A 12,828-nucleotide genomic window follows, 5' to 3' on the forward strand; every position below is an offset into this window, starting at 1 on the left:
CAGTAGAAAAGAAAAACAGGCCAGCTATCAGGGACCTTACATTTTTGGCCTGGTAGGCCATAAATTAAATAGCCTCCCTTCACTAGATGTGGGTCTCAGTCCCTGATTCCTCATACAGGGTGAGGAAAAAAGGCTCAATACATAGATTTCATTCCTATTGAAATCTTAGCCAAAAATTGTGGGTGATGTAAAGCTACACATCAAGGAAATAACTGCCATCATCTGGCTGAGCTGGGTAAAATGGAGTTAATTTACACTTCTTCAGGGATTCACTGGTGTGTGAAATTAATCTAATTTAGATTGACCAGAAATTGAAAATGGAATGAAGAAGAAAAGCAATTAAAGACCTTTCCTAAATGCAGAAATAGTACTGCTTTAAGTGCAGTGATACAGTTAAAGTACAGAACCCTTCATACTACTGCTATCACTCCCTCCTGCTTGAGGGAGAGAATAATAGTCTAGATCTACGTAATACCACTGTACCAGTATAACTTCATCCAAAGGAAACATTGGTAGAATGTTTCTACCCATATGTGTAAATAGATACATTTTCAAGATCATACGCACAGCTGAAGCAGTTCCCTGTTCTGTATACAGATTAGGCCTAGCAGATAAACATCTGCTGGAACAGCTCTGTGTAATTTATTGTACATGTGGCTTAACATTTATTTCAATGACTTTTAGCACCTTTGTGGTATTGTTTCTGCGTTGTTCCAACAAGCAATGGTTAATGTAACATGCAGACGTTCACATACCTTATACTTATGAATAACTGGTTCCCAGAGATGTGGCAGTGATAACATTGTCATCGTACGAATCAAAGTAGCGGGCTGCAGATCACATATCAGAAGAGGGTCCCACCTGAGAACATAACAAATCCAGATAGTAAGTTCATCACATTCAGAGGTTCACCCCAAGCTCTGCTAATACAATTTTGTGTTTTCACATATTCCTCCTCTACGTTATCAGGGACTGTGCTCTTCCTAGGCCTAGAGAAAACATTTTGCTGCTCACAATGGCAAGCAAACGTTTCCTGCTGTAGCCAAACTGTTTTGGTCCACTGCTCCAGACCAGATTTCAGGCGTGCTATCAAAGCAATGAAAACTAGTTTGCATTGTTAATGCAGAAGCTGACACTGTTGGCCAGTCAGATACAGAATTTCAGATTTCCCATTGATCGAGCCCTTGACAAGCCCTTAATTCCTTTCACCAGTGCATTTTTAGTTTGGTTCTTTTTCTGGTTTGTTTGTTTGTTGGGGGGGAGGCGGGGGGAGTGGGGGGTGTGTTTTGTTGCTATCTTGGTTTTTTTAACACTGAAAATTGCTGGTTTAGAAGAAGATACAGCATTGGAGGTCCCTTGTGAACTACCCTCTTGAGAGCAAGAGGTCTTAAGAAAGCATTGCTTTCCTCCTGGTGACTACGATCACCTTATTTATAATCATTCAGTCATTTCAAATAACTTGATAGGTGGGGCTGTTGTTAAATTTTTTGATACATATTGTAGGTAAGCAACACAGATACGGAAAACGAACTCATACTAGCAGCGCTATCTAAAACAACAAGACGCACAGCGGCAAAACAAACTTTGCAACTTAAGAGCTAAAACTAAACCCCCTAAAACTAGTGGTAAAATCACAACTGATTCAAACAAATGTAGACTTAGGCAACCTAAAAGTCTACAGTATTAAATAATGAAAGCTCACGTGGTCTGTGTATTCCTCTAAATAAGTGTTTGAAACAAGAATTAAGAAAATTTTGCTTGTTACTTGTATTGACTCATCCTGTAATGCATAAGTATGTGAATAAAAGCTATAAAACATAGTTATTGAAACAGAAGGTATGTTATTTGGGTTCTCTTTGTTTTTAAAATGTGAATAAAATTAATTGCGGGATATCCAGAAACATACCCAGATACACACATACCAACACACCCACAGCAACGAGAAGTAACATCAGAGGTAAAGCTGGGGCTGTATCTTTTAAAATCAAGCCTCCATAAACAGAAACTGATTTTCCTCCTGCTCTACAAGCTGCATCTCATCCGAGGGTAAAAGGTTTTCAGGAGGGACAGCCAGTAAACAACAAAGGATTTTATAGACATTTTCAGATTTTAGCCACAGTTTACATTTTTTAAATTACTCTAACGTTTCTTTGACTCTTCATACCTCCAAAGCAGCTTGGCTTTCACCTTTATTAAGCTTCACTGGCCAACCACGTCACACAGTTCACTAGCACCATGTATGTCCTTATTTGCTGCCACTTTACCAAGTTGGTGTCTACTATACGCTGCATTTGCTCTTCAATAACAAGCGTAAAACCATGTAAAGATTAAGTTACGAGGAACGTACTCCACAGTCCAAAACAAAACCAAAAACAAATTGTAAAACTGTGCACTTCCCATAGGTATGATGCTAATATGCAATACACTTGCCTGCTCTGAAACAGTATGAATACAAGTTGGCAAATAGAATCAGCACAGAATAGTGGGCATATATATTTCAGTGTACGCATACTTAAATGTCAGACACTGTGATGAGTTGCTGGGCCACCGCATGGGATGCAGCGGTGGTGACAGCTGACAGCCCCTAGAGGCAGCCCCGGCTGGCAGAAGGCACAGTGCTCTCCCACGCCCCATCACCGGGATTTCAGCAGCGCTCCTCTCCGTGGAGCACAGCCCTGTCCCTTCCAACGGGCAGACACTCCCAGCCCTGTGCCAGGGGGACACGCGCTCCTCCAGCCCTCGTGCAGAAGGGCTCACCAGTCCCTTGTGTTCAGAAATGGCAAAAGATGACCACGTATCTGCATTATTCCCAGATATAGAAAGGTACAAGAGAATAAGAAAACATTATCTGGATTTGGTGGACAGTTCTAACTTACAAAGTACACTTGGAATTTTCTAAGCAACATACCTCCCTAACTCTTCATATCCAGGCTTGATGTTACAGAGCAGTTGCCCTAAAACAGACATCTTTCTGAGTGTGAGATAGATCCATTCTATTGAGCTACTTAAATTTTGCTTCCTAATAGCTCTGTTTTCCTACAAAAGCCATTCTTTCTCCCCTCCTCAAAGGCTTAAAAAGAATCTTGCCTCCCAAAGAAATCACTTCTAGCATCCTTGCCATAAAAGGATGCTGCTAAAAATGGCCAGCTGTCTTCAACAGGAAAATACAGTAAGACATGCAACTCATTCTGTTTCTGCTTGCAGATTTATTTGGAGTCATTTAACCAATCTGTTTGTAATGACTGCATCTAATCATCTACCTTGCATCACTTCATTTACCTTTTAAAAAACTAACAGAACTTTTCAGGTGAATAATTTATTTAAACATTTTTCTTTTTTTTTGTTGCTGTCTGTTGACTGCGCTCTTGGAAAATGACTATTCTAAAACAGAAGTCCTAAATCACCACATAAAACAAAAAGAATCACCACAAAGTAGCTACACCTTGGACAGAAATCTACCATAACACATGGAACAAAGTGAAATGTAGTCTTGTCTCTGGTGAATCAGTTCAAACCTAACTCAGGTCGGTAGCTGTCGTCAGCTACCATTGGCTTCCTGCTGTTCAGTGCCCTGTAGGAAATGGGTTTGTAATTCTGCATATGATTCTCTTGTGCTCAGATTCATTCACTGAGTCTTCATCCTCTTCTTTGGCCAGGTCAAAGGCACAGTCCAGTTTTTCAGGGCTTCAAGTCACGCCCCATTATCAGCACTTATTGCTTCTCTACTCCCAGTTGGGATGGAGGGATCTTGGAGACCATGTAGCAGAAAGCCAAAACTGCTCAAAACAAACCACTTCTGGCAGAGCAGGATGGACCCAGAAGCAGCTGCTAAGGGTTGACTGAACTACTCATAAATCTCACCATTTTCAAGATCCTTCACAGAGATTTTTCTGGCAGAGACTTCCTAGTGCCTTTCCTTCAGTGAGAAGGAAACACCAAAGTCCTGAAAATACACTTAGAAATTGCAAATCCTGGAAGAGGCTCTTTAAAGCAAAGACAAAGTCTTCCTAGGTGAAGCAGAAGCATGGAAGCCTTTGAGAAATCCGAAAATGGAAATTGCTTGGGAGGTATTTAAGCATGTGGTTCTGGCAATTATGGAAACAGCTAATGTTGACAGGAGTACACTGGGGGCCCAGCACTTAAAATCTTGGTGGGAGAAATTGGGAACTAAACATATAAATCAATATAGTCTCTACAGAAAGAAAGAACTGAAAGAAAATACACACGGTTCTTGTCCAAACTGTTTATTATCTATGGCTAGACAGGGGTAATCTCCAGTTCCCATCAGTTAAGACCTTCGTTTTCACAAGCAATGTTTTCAGGAAATGCTAACATTAGGCACAGTTAGAAAAATTAATGGAAGCCAAAACGTAATTTTTGCTGCCAACTTACTTGCACATAAGTGTGCCGTCGCTTCTCAGAACTGAGTCTGTCAGCATTAAGACAATCCTAAAATTCTATTTAGACATCCTAAACTACAGGTAAGTTGCTCTCTCACACCAAAGAACTCCTTTCTTACAATGAAGTACAGCACTGAAGAAGTAAATATTCATACTAGTGCATACAACATATTCACACCAACAGAGCTGAGAGACCTTACAAACACCAGTATTTAGAAAGTGCCTCTAAAGCCACTGCTGTTCTCTGTGACTTAGCAGGGTTTTGGCAATTCTTTCTCCACCTTCAATAAACACTATTTGCTCATTTAAAAAATGAACAAGGACTTACAAAATGGACGACGTAACTAAACCAAATGCTTCAACTGATTAGATACAGCAAATGAATTGTTTAGTAAAACCAAGTCTAAGTATTAAGCCTCAAAAACTCCCCAGTTCTGTGCTTTTAATGTCCAAACACAAATAAGCCACACCAACAAGTGAGAGAGGAAGCAGGAAAATATGAGAGAAAGAAAATGCAGCTGCAAACAGAGGTAGAGGTTCCAGGGTGATGCACACCCATCTGCTGTCCGATGGCATCAGGGTATTTCTAAACAGCAGATCAGAGGCACTTCCTGGCACAAAACTACACAAAAGGAGTGAGGGACGTGCCAGAGCTGTTAAAAAAAATAATGCATAATAATCCCCAGATAAACCATAGTTTATCTTTCTTTGATAACCTGCACAGAAGGCACTTAAAATCAAAAAATACTCAGTGCTTGATACTGTCTCTTGCATGATACAGTCCACCAGCACTACTTAATTAATCAAGTGTATTGTCCTTTTCCACACTATGACTTGCTTTGACCTTTCTCTTTTTTTGACTATTTTTTTTTCTAATTCTGCCCCTCATTTTCATCAATGTTAGTGATCACAAAATATATTGAGAGTGACAGACAGTAAACATTACTGGGAGCTGTTGCACTTGGACTGCAACGTGGATGAACATCCAGAGGCTCAGAGCTAGAAGGTCACTCCAATACTGATCCTACCAAAAAGGGTTGTTTGTTTGAAAAACAACCTCTGAAATCAAAATCTAACACCAAGAGTATTTCACAGTAATTTCTATTTCTATTCCAGCAGCAATAATGAAACTTGCATTTCAAAAACAAGCAATTAAACAGCGTATGTTGCCAAATGTGACAGTAGATGCTGGGGCTACGAAAGCATGGGAAAAAAACACTCTGTTCCTTAACATCACAAGTACAGGTGAGAGACACACAGAAAAAAGACAGACGGAGAATCAGTCTAAAAAAGCACAGAGATTTTATCACTAATCAGAGACAGAAAAACCCATCTGAGAGTCACAACTGTCTCGGCAGGGTCTGAAAGACAGAATTAAATTGGCTTAGTACTATATTCAAAAATGAATTTAATTAGCTGACATTAAGCAGGATAAGTTTGCGGTACCATGTTGCTCTGACAAGCTGTCTCCAGAAGGGTAAGCGGAAGGTAAAAATCTTATTTTTCAGGATGAGATTACAGCCATGAACTGAGACAGAAGGTCTCATCTGCTGAGGGCAGCTTAAAGTTGGTGCTGGACATTTCATCTTGCACTATAAGAGGATGGTATGTGATAGATGAGCCAGAAGTGCGAGTTTCAGATTCTGCACATTTATTCATATGGCTGTACAGCTTCATCTCTTCCTAGTGTTGCCACATTTGTTAAGAGAACCTCAGTATAACCTCTGCCAGGAGTTTTTTTCTCCAGCTTTTCTCAGTCAGAGCTGTGCCCTGGAAAGACTGGAACACCCTAGATAAAATTTATTTATTTGTGTTTGTATGAGAGCACGTTGGTCCTTAGTTGGAAAAACAGTGTCTGAGGCAGTTTCTGTGCTAACCTGGCGGGCTCCCAGATCTGCTGTCTGCTGGGCACCTCTTGTCTGCTTTACGGGGTCACCCACCGCACCCCTGCTCCGCTCCCAGCACCTACCAAGACTTCTGCTGCCTTCTTTACATGGCGTACACCCTACATGTCACAGTGCAGCCTGCAAGCAGAGTGGCAGTGGTTGACAGAGAATAAAGTAGACAGAAACTACGGCCGTAATTTGGAGGCAGATAGTCACAACTGAAGAATCAGTGGTAAAATGCATAGAAAATCCAAATTGTTTCCTTGAGGAAAACTTGGAGGAAATGGAATAACACATTTCAAAGCAAGAGTCCCATGCATCTGAGACTTAACAAGCCTTGCCTTCTCATGCCTCCTTCTACTTAACAATAGTTTTATTTCAGGGGAAAGGCATCTCATTATCAGTGCTCAAAATTCTGATTATTTGCAAAGCAGGCGCATGCATCCCAGGCTGTGATCAGGGAAGCTGTTGCTCACTTATATTAATGTCTCAGCTCTGCCAAAACAGAACCAAGCCAGAATTACCAGGCAAGACAGAGAGGCTTTGGCCATCCCATTAGCAAGTCATTAGCAAGGTGCTCCTCCATCATGTAACACAACTGTACAGCAATATAAGCTCTTGATTTAGGCTGGCAGTGCCCCTCTCCCTCCCCCAACTCCTCTCACCAGGACCATATTTAGGCTGTGTGACCTTGTGTAGCAGTTCACAGATTTTAAGAGCAAGCACAACACACGGCATGCCCTTCTCTGGCACCACATTAATCACTCTACTTTAATGACTTCTTCTGATAAACCACCCTGCGTATCCAACCATTCTCCCCAGCAGCTGCATGTAGAGCAATAAATTAAACATGCCCTCTCCCATACCCTGCCACTGTGTGATCCACTAGCGGAGAGACACAAAGCCACGGGGAACATCAGCTGGCACTAAGGGGTGAAAACCAGCAGGGAACAAGAGACCCCGTTTTTACTAGCCATTTGAAGGGTGACCTTGAATCTCTCAGTCTACGTATTCTCATACATCAAATAATCATATTTCTTTTCAGTTATACTGAGAACCACTGATACAAGATAATACTTACTACTGGCATGTATCTACACCACCTATTAATATACATAACTACAGATAAGAACCACTTTCAACTAAACAAACGTAGCTACAAACAGAGAACATATGATTTTGTAGTATCAATTCTTAATTATTTCACTCTCTTCCAGGAAACTCAAGTCCACAGCTGAGCACGAATAAAGACACAAGATCTTTATGATAAGAAAAGCAAAACAATGGCCCAACATGACCTAACGAAAGCACAGGATACTAACCCCCCAGGGTAGAAATCTCCGTATTCCAAAACTTCCTTTCAAGTGCTCTGAATACATCACTAGACAAAGAAACAAGAAATTCACTTTTGCAAGGCAGTAACATTTTTTAAAATAGCAGCATCTGACATTATTCCATAAATCTTCCACAGAATTAATGTGCTTTATGTCAGATGGGACCTTTAAACTTCAGAATAAAACAAATTTAGGTCTGAATCACAACACAGAGACACATGTAATGAACTTTAAATATGTCAAAAGCTTCACTGGAAAAAAGGTTTGGCGAAGGTTTAACATGGAGCTAAAGGCTCACACAGCATCACAAGACTGACCTCTGCGCTCCTAAGTGATGGATGGTGCTGGGAGTGCTACCAGCTCATGGAGCTTGAGAAACAGACTGATCTCTTGGCTGCCACGGATTTCGTATCTGACCATGGAGGGCATCTCACAATCTGTCTCTGTGTTTGAACCCTGTGATCACATTTCTTTCCTCTCTTTATCTATCAGATACTTACATTGTAAATTCAGTGTGTCTGACGACATCAAGACAAGGAAGCCTACATCATCACAGAAGCCTTTAGATGTATCATTGTAAAAAAAATCACATCACACAATTCCAACATTTTACCATTTCTACACAGCTTCCTATCCAGAAAGTATTCTCAAAGGAGTAAATTCTGCCTTACTCCCAAGATCTCTTTTGTAGCCTTGTTTCCTACATTTAAAAAAAACCCAAAAACCTGCAATCACACACTGTTAATGTCATGCCTTTGTCTGTCTGTCTAATAATTTCTCTAAAGACATTTAACAAGGAGGTAGCAATCTCAGAATTACTCAGTTGCCAGAAGCTCCTTCCAATTCCAATTTGTCCTGAAAGAGACAAGAGAGAGACAACCAGTGTCCACATTAAGGGAAAAATATTCCATGTTGACTCATAAGACAGCGCAGAATCCGCAGATAAAATAGATGTGCAAAGATGCAAAACTGTGCTCAGAGCTGAAGTTCACAACTACAAGTGCACCCATATGGCTAAATAAAAGTGGGAAAGGAGGCAAGTTTGAGCACTGCAGCATGCTGCTCGATAGCTTGTTTTCTGCGTGTTTTTGGACCACTCGAGCCTCCTCCTCACGAAACAAGCCCACTGGCAGGAGGGCTGCCTTCACAGTACAGATGGGGACCCAGCCAGTGACACCTGGCCATGCACGGGCCAGCCCCTTGCCTCCCTTTACACAGCAGCCCAAACACAGTCAGGAACTGCATCCAAAGGGCAGACACTTACAGAGAGCTGCAGTTCATGATTTCTGCTGCACGTCAAAAAACTGGAGGCATTTTCTATTGCATCCAGTGGATGTAGTACTGATGGAGCAGAAAACCAGGGCAGTGGGAAGGCTGGCAAATACACGCAAGTGCCATTGCCTCACAGTGACACCTCACTGACCTTTTGTCTCACCACTCTTCTATCCTTGACTTGAATTTGGATGTCAGAGCTGTAAGTCAAGATATATAAAAGCACTGACCAGGCAGTATCTCTGCTACAGCTGTTTCTGGAGTTCAGCCTTGCTGCCTGGTGTGCAGCTGCTTCACACCGACTACCCAGCCCATCCCTGGCCCCCTGCCTGCCTCTATGTCCCTCCACACCAGGCAGCCCCAAAGAGTCTCTTTGGAGTCTCGTCTTACTGCCACAAAAATCTACTACTGCAGACATCAGTTTGCTTCCTAGACATCCTATACTGAGTACTCATTGTCTATTTAAAAACAGTAACCCACGCATACTTCCAAACTTTACAACCTTTACATTCAGAGGACATATCAATAAACAGTACATACAATTTATTTTATGGAAATATATATCACCCAGAGAGAGTTGTGAAAATGCTCACCATTTTACAGTTCTCTACCCACAAGCATTCAAGACTAAAATTTGGTAACAGAAAAGTCTGTGACACCTCTAGGCTTCCTTGAAAGTATCAAGTAAATACTGGACAACATACTACTGTACCAGAACTCCATAGCTATATTAATGATATTTTCCTTTTAGTGGTCTGTCTTAAATCCTTTTCATCTGCTGTTTCCACCACTGCTTTAACCCGAGACCTTCCACCCACATTCAAGCAGCATCACAAGAGGGGTCTTAACAACTGCTTGTCTAAAACTGAACTACTTTTCTTTAATGTCCTGATAAGCAGAGGAAAACAGTGTTGCCCTTTGATCCCAGCATTTAAGTTCAGGAGCTAGTTATTCTCTCACTGAATTCTGAAATCTGTCAGTCGCTCTGTGCAGATTATCCCTAGACCGAATCTTGTCCTCAAAATCTTTCCATGAGAGGAAAAATCTTCCACACCAGGAATCCTCTGAGTGATTCACCTCCATTATCAGAAAGTGACCTCTGTAAGCCAAGGAATCTGTGAATGGATATCAGTGGAGATCCTCTTGGGCTACACACTAACCTCTTAAGGAATGGCTCCTGCCGAACGCTCCTCCATCAGGGACCTTCTGTTTTCAAGACAATAGTTTCAAGAGAGGTAACCTACAATTGAATCCTTGGAAATACGAGATCATTGAAGAGAGACTGGGACAAGAGTCTAGGGTTTATTTATTGGAAAGAAAAGCTGCAGTAAGATGAGCTGTTTAGCAGTAATTAATGACACTTGGTGAAGGCTTTTGTGTTCTTCATACTGGGGAAAAACTGAACAAGTCTAGTCACCTCCCAATGCCAACACTGCTCCAATATCAAGCATGAATGCTTAGAGGGGATTGACAAGGGAGAGAGACAGGTATCAGCACTGAAATTTCTCATGAACAGAGGTGTATGGCCGAGACACCCTACCATGATGAGGAAGACAGTTTGAGTTTCTCATCTACATCTCACTGTGAAAAGGCTACAAAGCTCCCATCACCTGCGTGTCTCCCATGGAGTTTTCCAGGGAGGACACAGTGCAGCACTGGAAAAATCCTGATGCCCTCAATGAGAAGCTACTGCTCGGAAAACAGTGGGAGAGAAGCCATGAAGCTGTAACAGATTAAATACACTTACACACGCATGCACACACACACGTGCACACACCCAAGTACTCATTACACTTGCAAAGAAAACCCTGCAAACTTGAAAGGACACCATATTGTCTTTCTAGTTCTGTCACAATTGGCTGTTTTACCAAAATGTAATGACAAAACTAAAATAAACAAGAGAGACAAACTTCAGTGCTGCCCTGTGGAAAAGCAGTGTATCGGACAAGAAATATGACTGTGCTACTGCCACTGCAACACAGAAAAGTGGGATAAGCAGCATGTGAATTATAATCAGCAGCACTGGAATTATCATCTTATTTTGCTGTAGAAATTTAATTACTATTTGTGCAATGAAAAATACGAAGAAACAACTCAAAGTAATTTATTGCTTATTTCCACACTTGATAAGAAAAGCTATTATATTGATTGATTTATTTTATAATATCAAAAGCATCTTAGTTTGAAATTGGTCATTTCTTTCCGCTACCAGTTTGTAAGCATCCTGAATTCAGTTTTGCAGCTTAGGCAACTCAAGAGTTTCATCTGTTGGTGAGAGGGAAAAGATTTGAGCAGATACAAGTGCAACTACAAGAAATGGCTTGTAGTTGAAAGACAGATGACAGCAGGATAGAACACGTAACAAGAATATTTTAGAAGTCTAAAATTTTTCTTCCTATTGATACGACATGGACAACAGATGGGTTTTTAAATGCAGCTCTTGGTACAACTTTGCATGTGAGAAGGAAAATAATTTGGAGTTCACAGGAACGGGAGCAGCTTGTTCTGTGGATCCAGTTGGTGTCATTCTACAGCCTTAAACTCTCTGCAAAATACTGTAAGCAGAACAGCAGGAGTCCCAAAATTCCCCACGCTGGCTCCAGCTCAATAAGCCATTTCTATTCACAAAGTATATAAGCATATACTTAACTTCAGGAGCATGTGTAGGACCCAGTGATTTCACTACAACTTCAGAATCTGTCTGAAATTAAAGTTGCACTTAGGGTTTTTGCTAAGAAAGCACCAGATACATCTGGCAGGTATTTACAGGCTTCTCTTTTCACTGTCTGTGTGGTATGTTTTCCACCTGCCACAGCGTTTTCCTCATTTGCTAAGCAATGCACTCACCAAACTGGCAAAGACAGGGCTAGCTGCAAGTAGGAGGCATCCAAGCAACAGAAGTTGCTGGGTAGAGGACAAGACAAGCAGAAAGGACTGTGAACAGGTAGGACATCCTCCCAAGTACACCAGAAGCATCACTGACAACACAGAGGAAAACAAGACAAGCAGTATAAAGAGCATAACTTTAATTATTTTAATTACTTAAATTCTTCCTGCTTAAGTCTTAAATTAGCAAATAGGGGGGAAAAAAAAGTGGAAGAATACAAGGTCACTGGTGGTCTGCCTTCTCTTGCTGGTGAGTAGTCAGGGTGGTTTTCAGAGTGTTGAGCTGGTTCATGCCTGCCCAAGGTTTAGCACAGGTGAGGCTGAAAGCATCCTCGCAGGCACTCTGCTGGTTTAGGAAGAGCTAGTGTGCCCTATAGACCCCAAAACATTTTGCAGTATTCCTAATAGCTATCTCAAGACTTTGCTCAGGCCAGTTAACCTTTGAAGTACCCAGGTACTTCAAAATGCAAATTTCACAAAGTTGCACAAAGCCAGAGTCAAACTGGAATGTTCTGCATTGCCCACATGCACCTGCTTGACAGCAGCAGTACTCTGCAAAGCTGCCACTCACTCTGACACTCACCGCAATACAATGTCTCATGTTACACGTTTCCACCTTGAATTTTACCAGTTTGTTTGGGAGGAAAATTTCTAAACGCAGCATTTAGCATCTGGATCCAGATCTATGCATGCTGCCCTTCTCTAATGCCTTAGCCGCTGGCTGTACCTTAGTCAGGCTATTTTTGTTCTTAAGGAGGAAGAACTGGACTCCAAAGCAGCGTGTAGCTTGACTTCTGTGATGACTTGTATGATCTTAAATAGCATAAATACTATGAGCAAGGGTGCAACTATTGATTGCTCTGATAATGGTCACTTAAAAACAGACATATAAACAAAAAAATCAAGGTTCAAATCCCACAGTCAGTTTTAGCATAAAACTCCTGTTTGCTCCCTATGGATCAATAGCAGCATGCAGCATCTGTCTACAGGACATCTCTGTAAGATAAGAAAGTGGAACTGACATAAAGAGAATATGCACAACAATGGTAT

The 12,828-nt window shown here is 41.3% G+C and overlaps 1 protein-coding gene across 4 annotated transcripts in view; it reads right to left on the minus strand.

Moving 5' to 3' along the window:
* Nucleotides 1–12,828, minus strand: part of HIVEP2 (HIVEP zinc finger 2) — a 141,965-nt gene that overhangs the window by 106,224 nt on the left and 22,913 nt on the right. For all 4 annotated transcript variants that reach the window (XM_080341337.1, XM_080341336.1, XM_080341339.1 and 1 more), the window contains exon 2: nucleotides 756–861. The gene's annotated coding sequence lies outside the window, so the exon portion shown is untranslated. The remainder of the gene's footprint in view (nucleotides 1–755; nucleotides 862–12,828) is intronic.

Source organism: Nesoenas mayeri (assembly GCF_963082525.1).
Source record: "Nesoenas mayeri genome assembly, chromosome: 3".
Taxonomy (NCBI): domain Eukaryota; kingdom Metazoa; phylum Chordata; class Aves; order Columbiformes; family Columbidae; genus Nesoenas; species Nesoenas mayeri.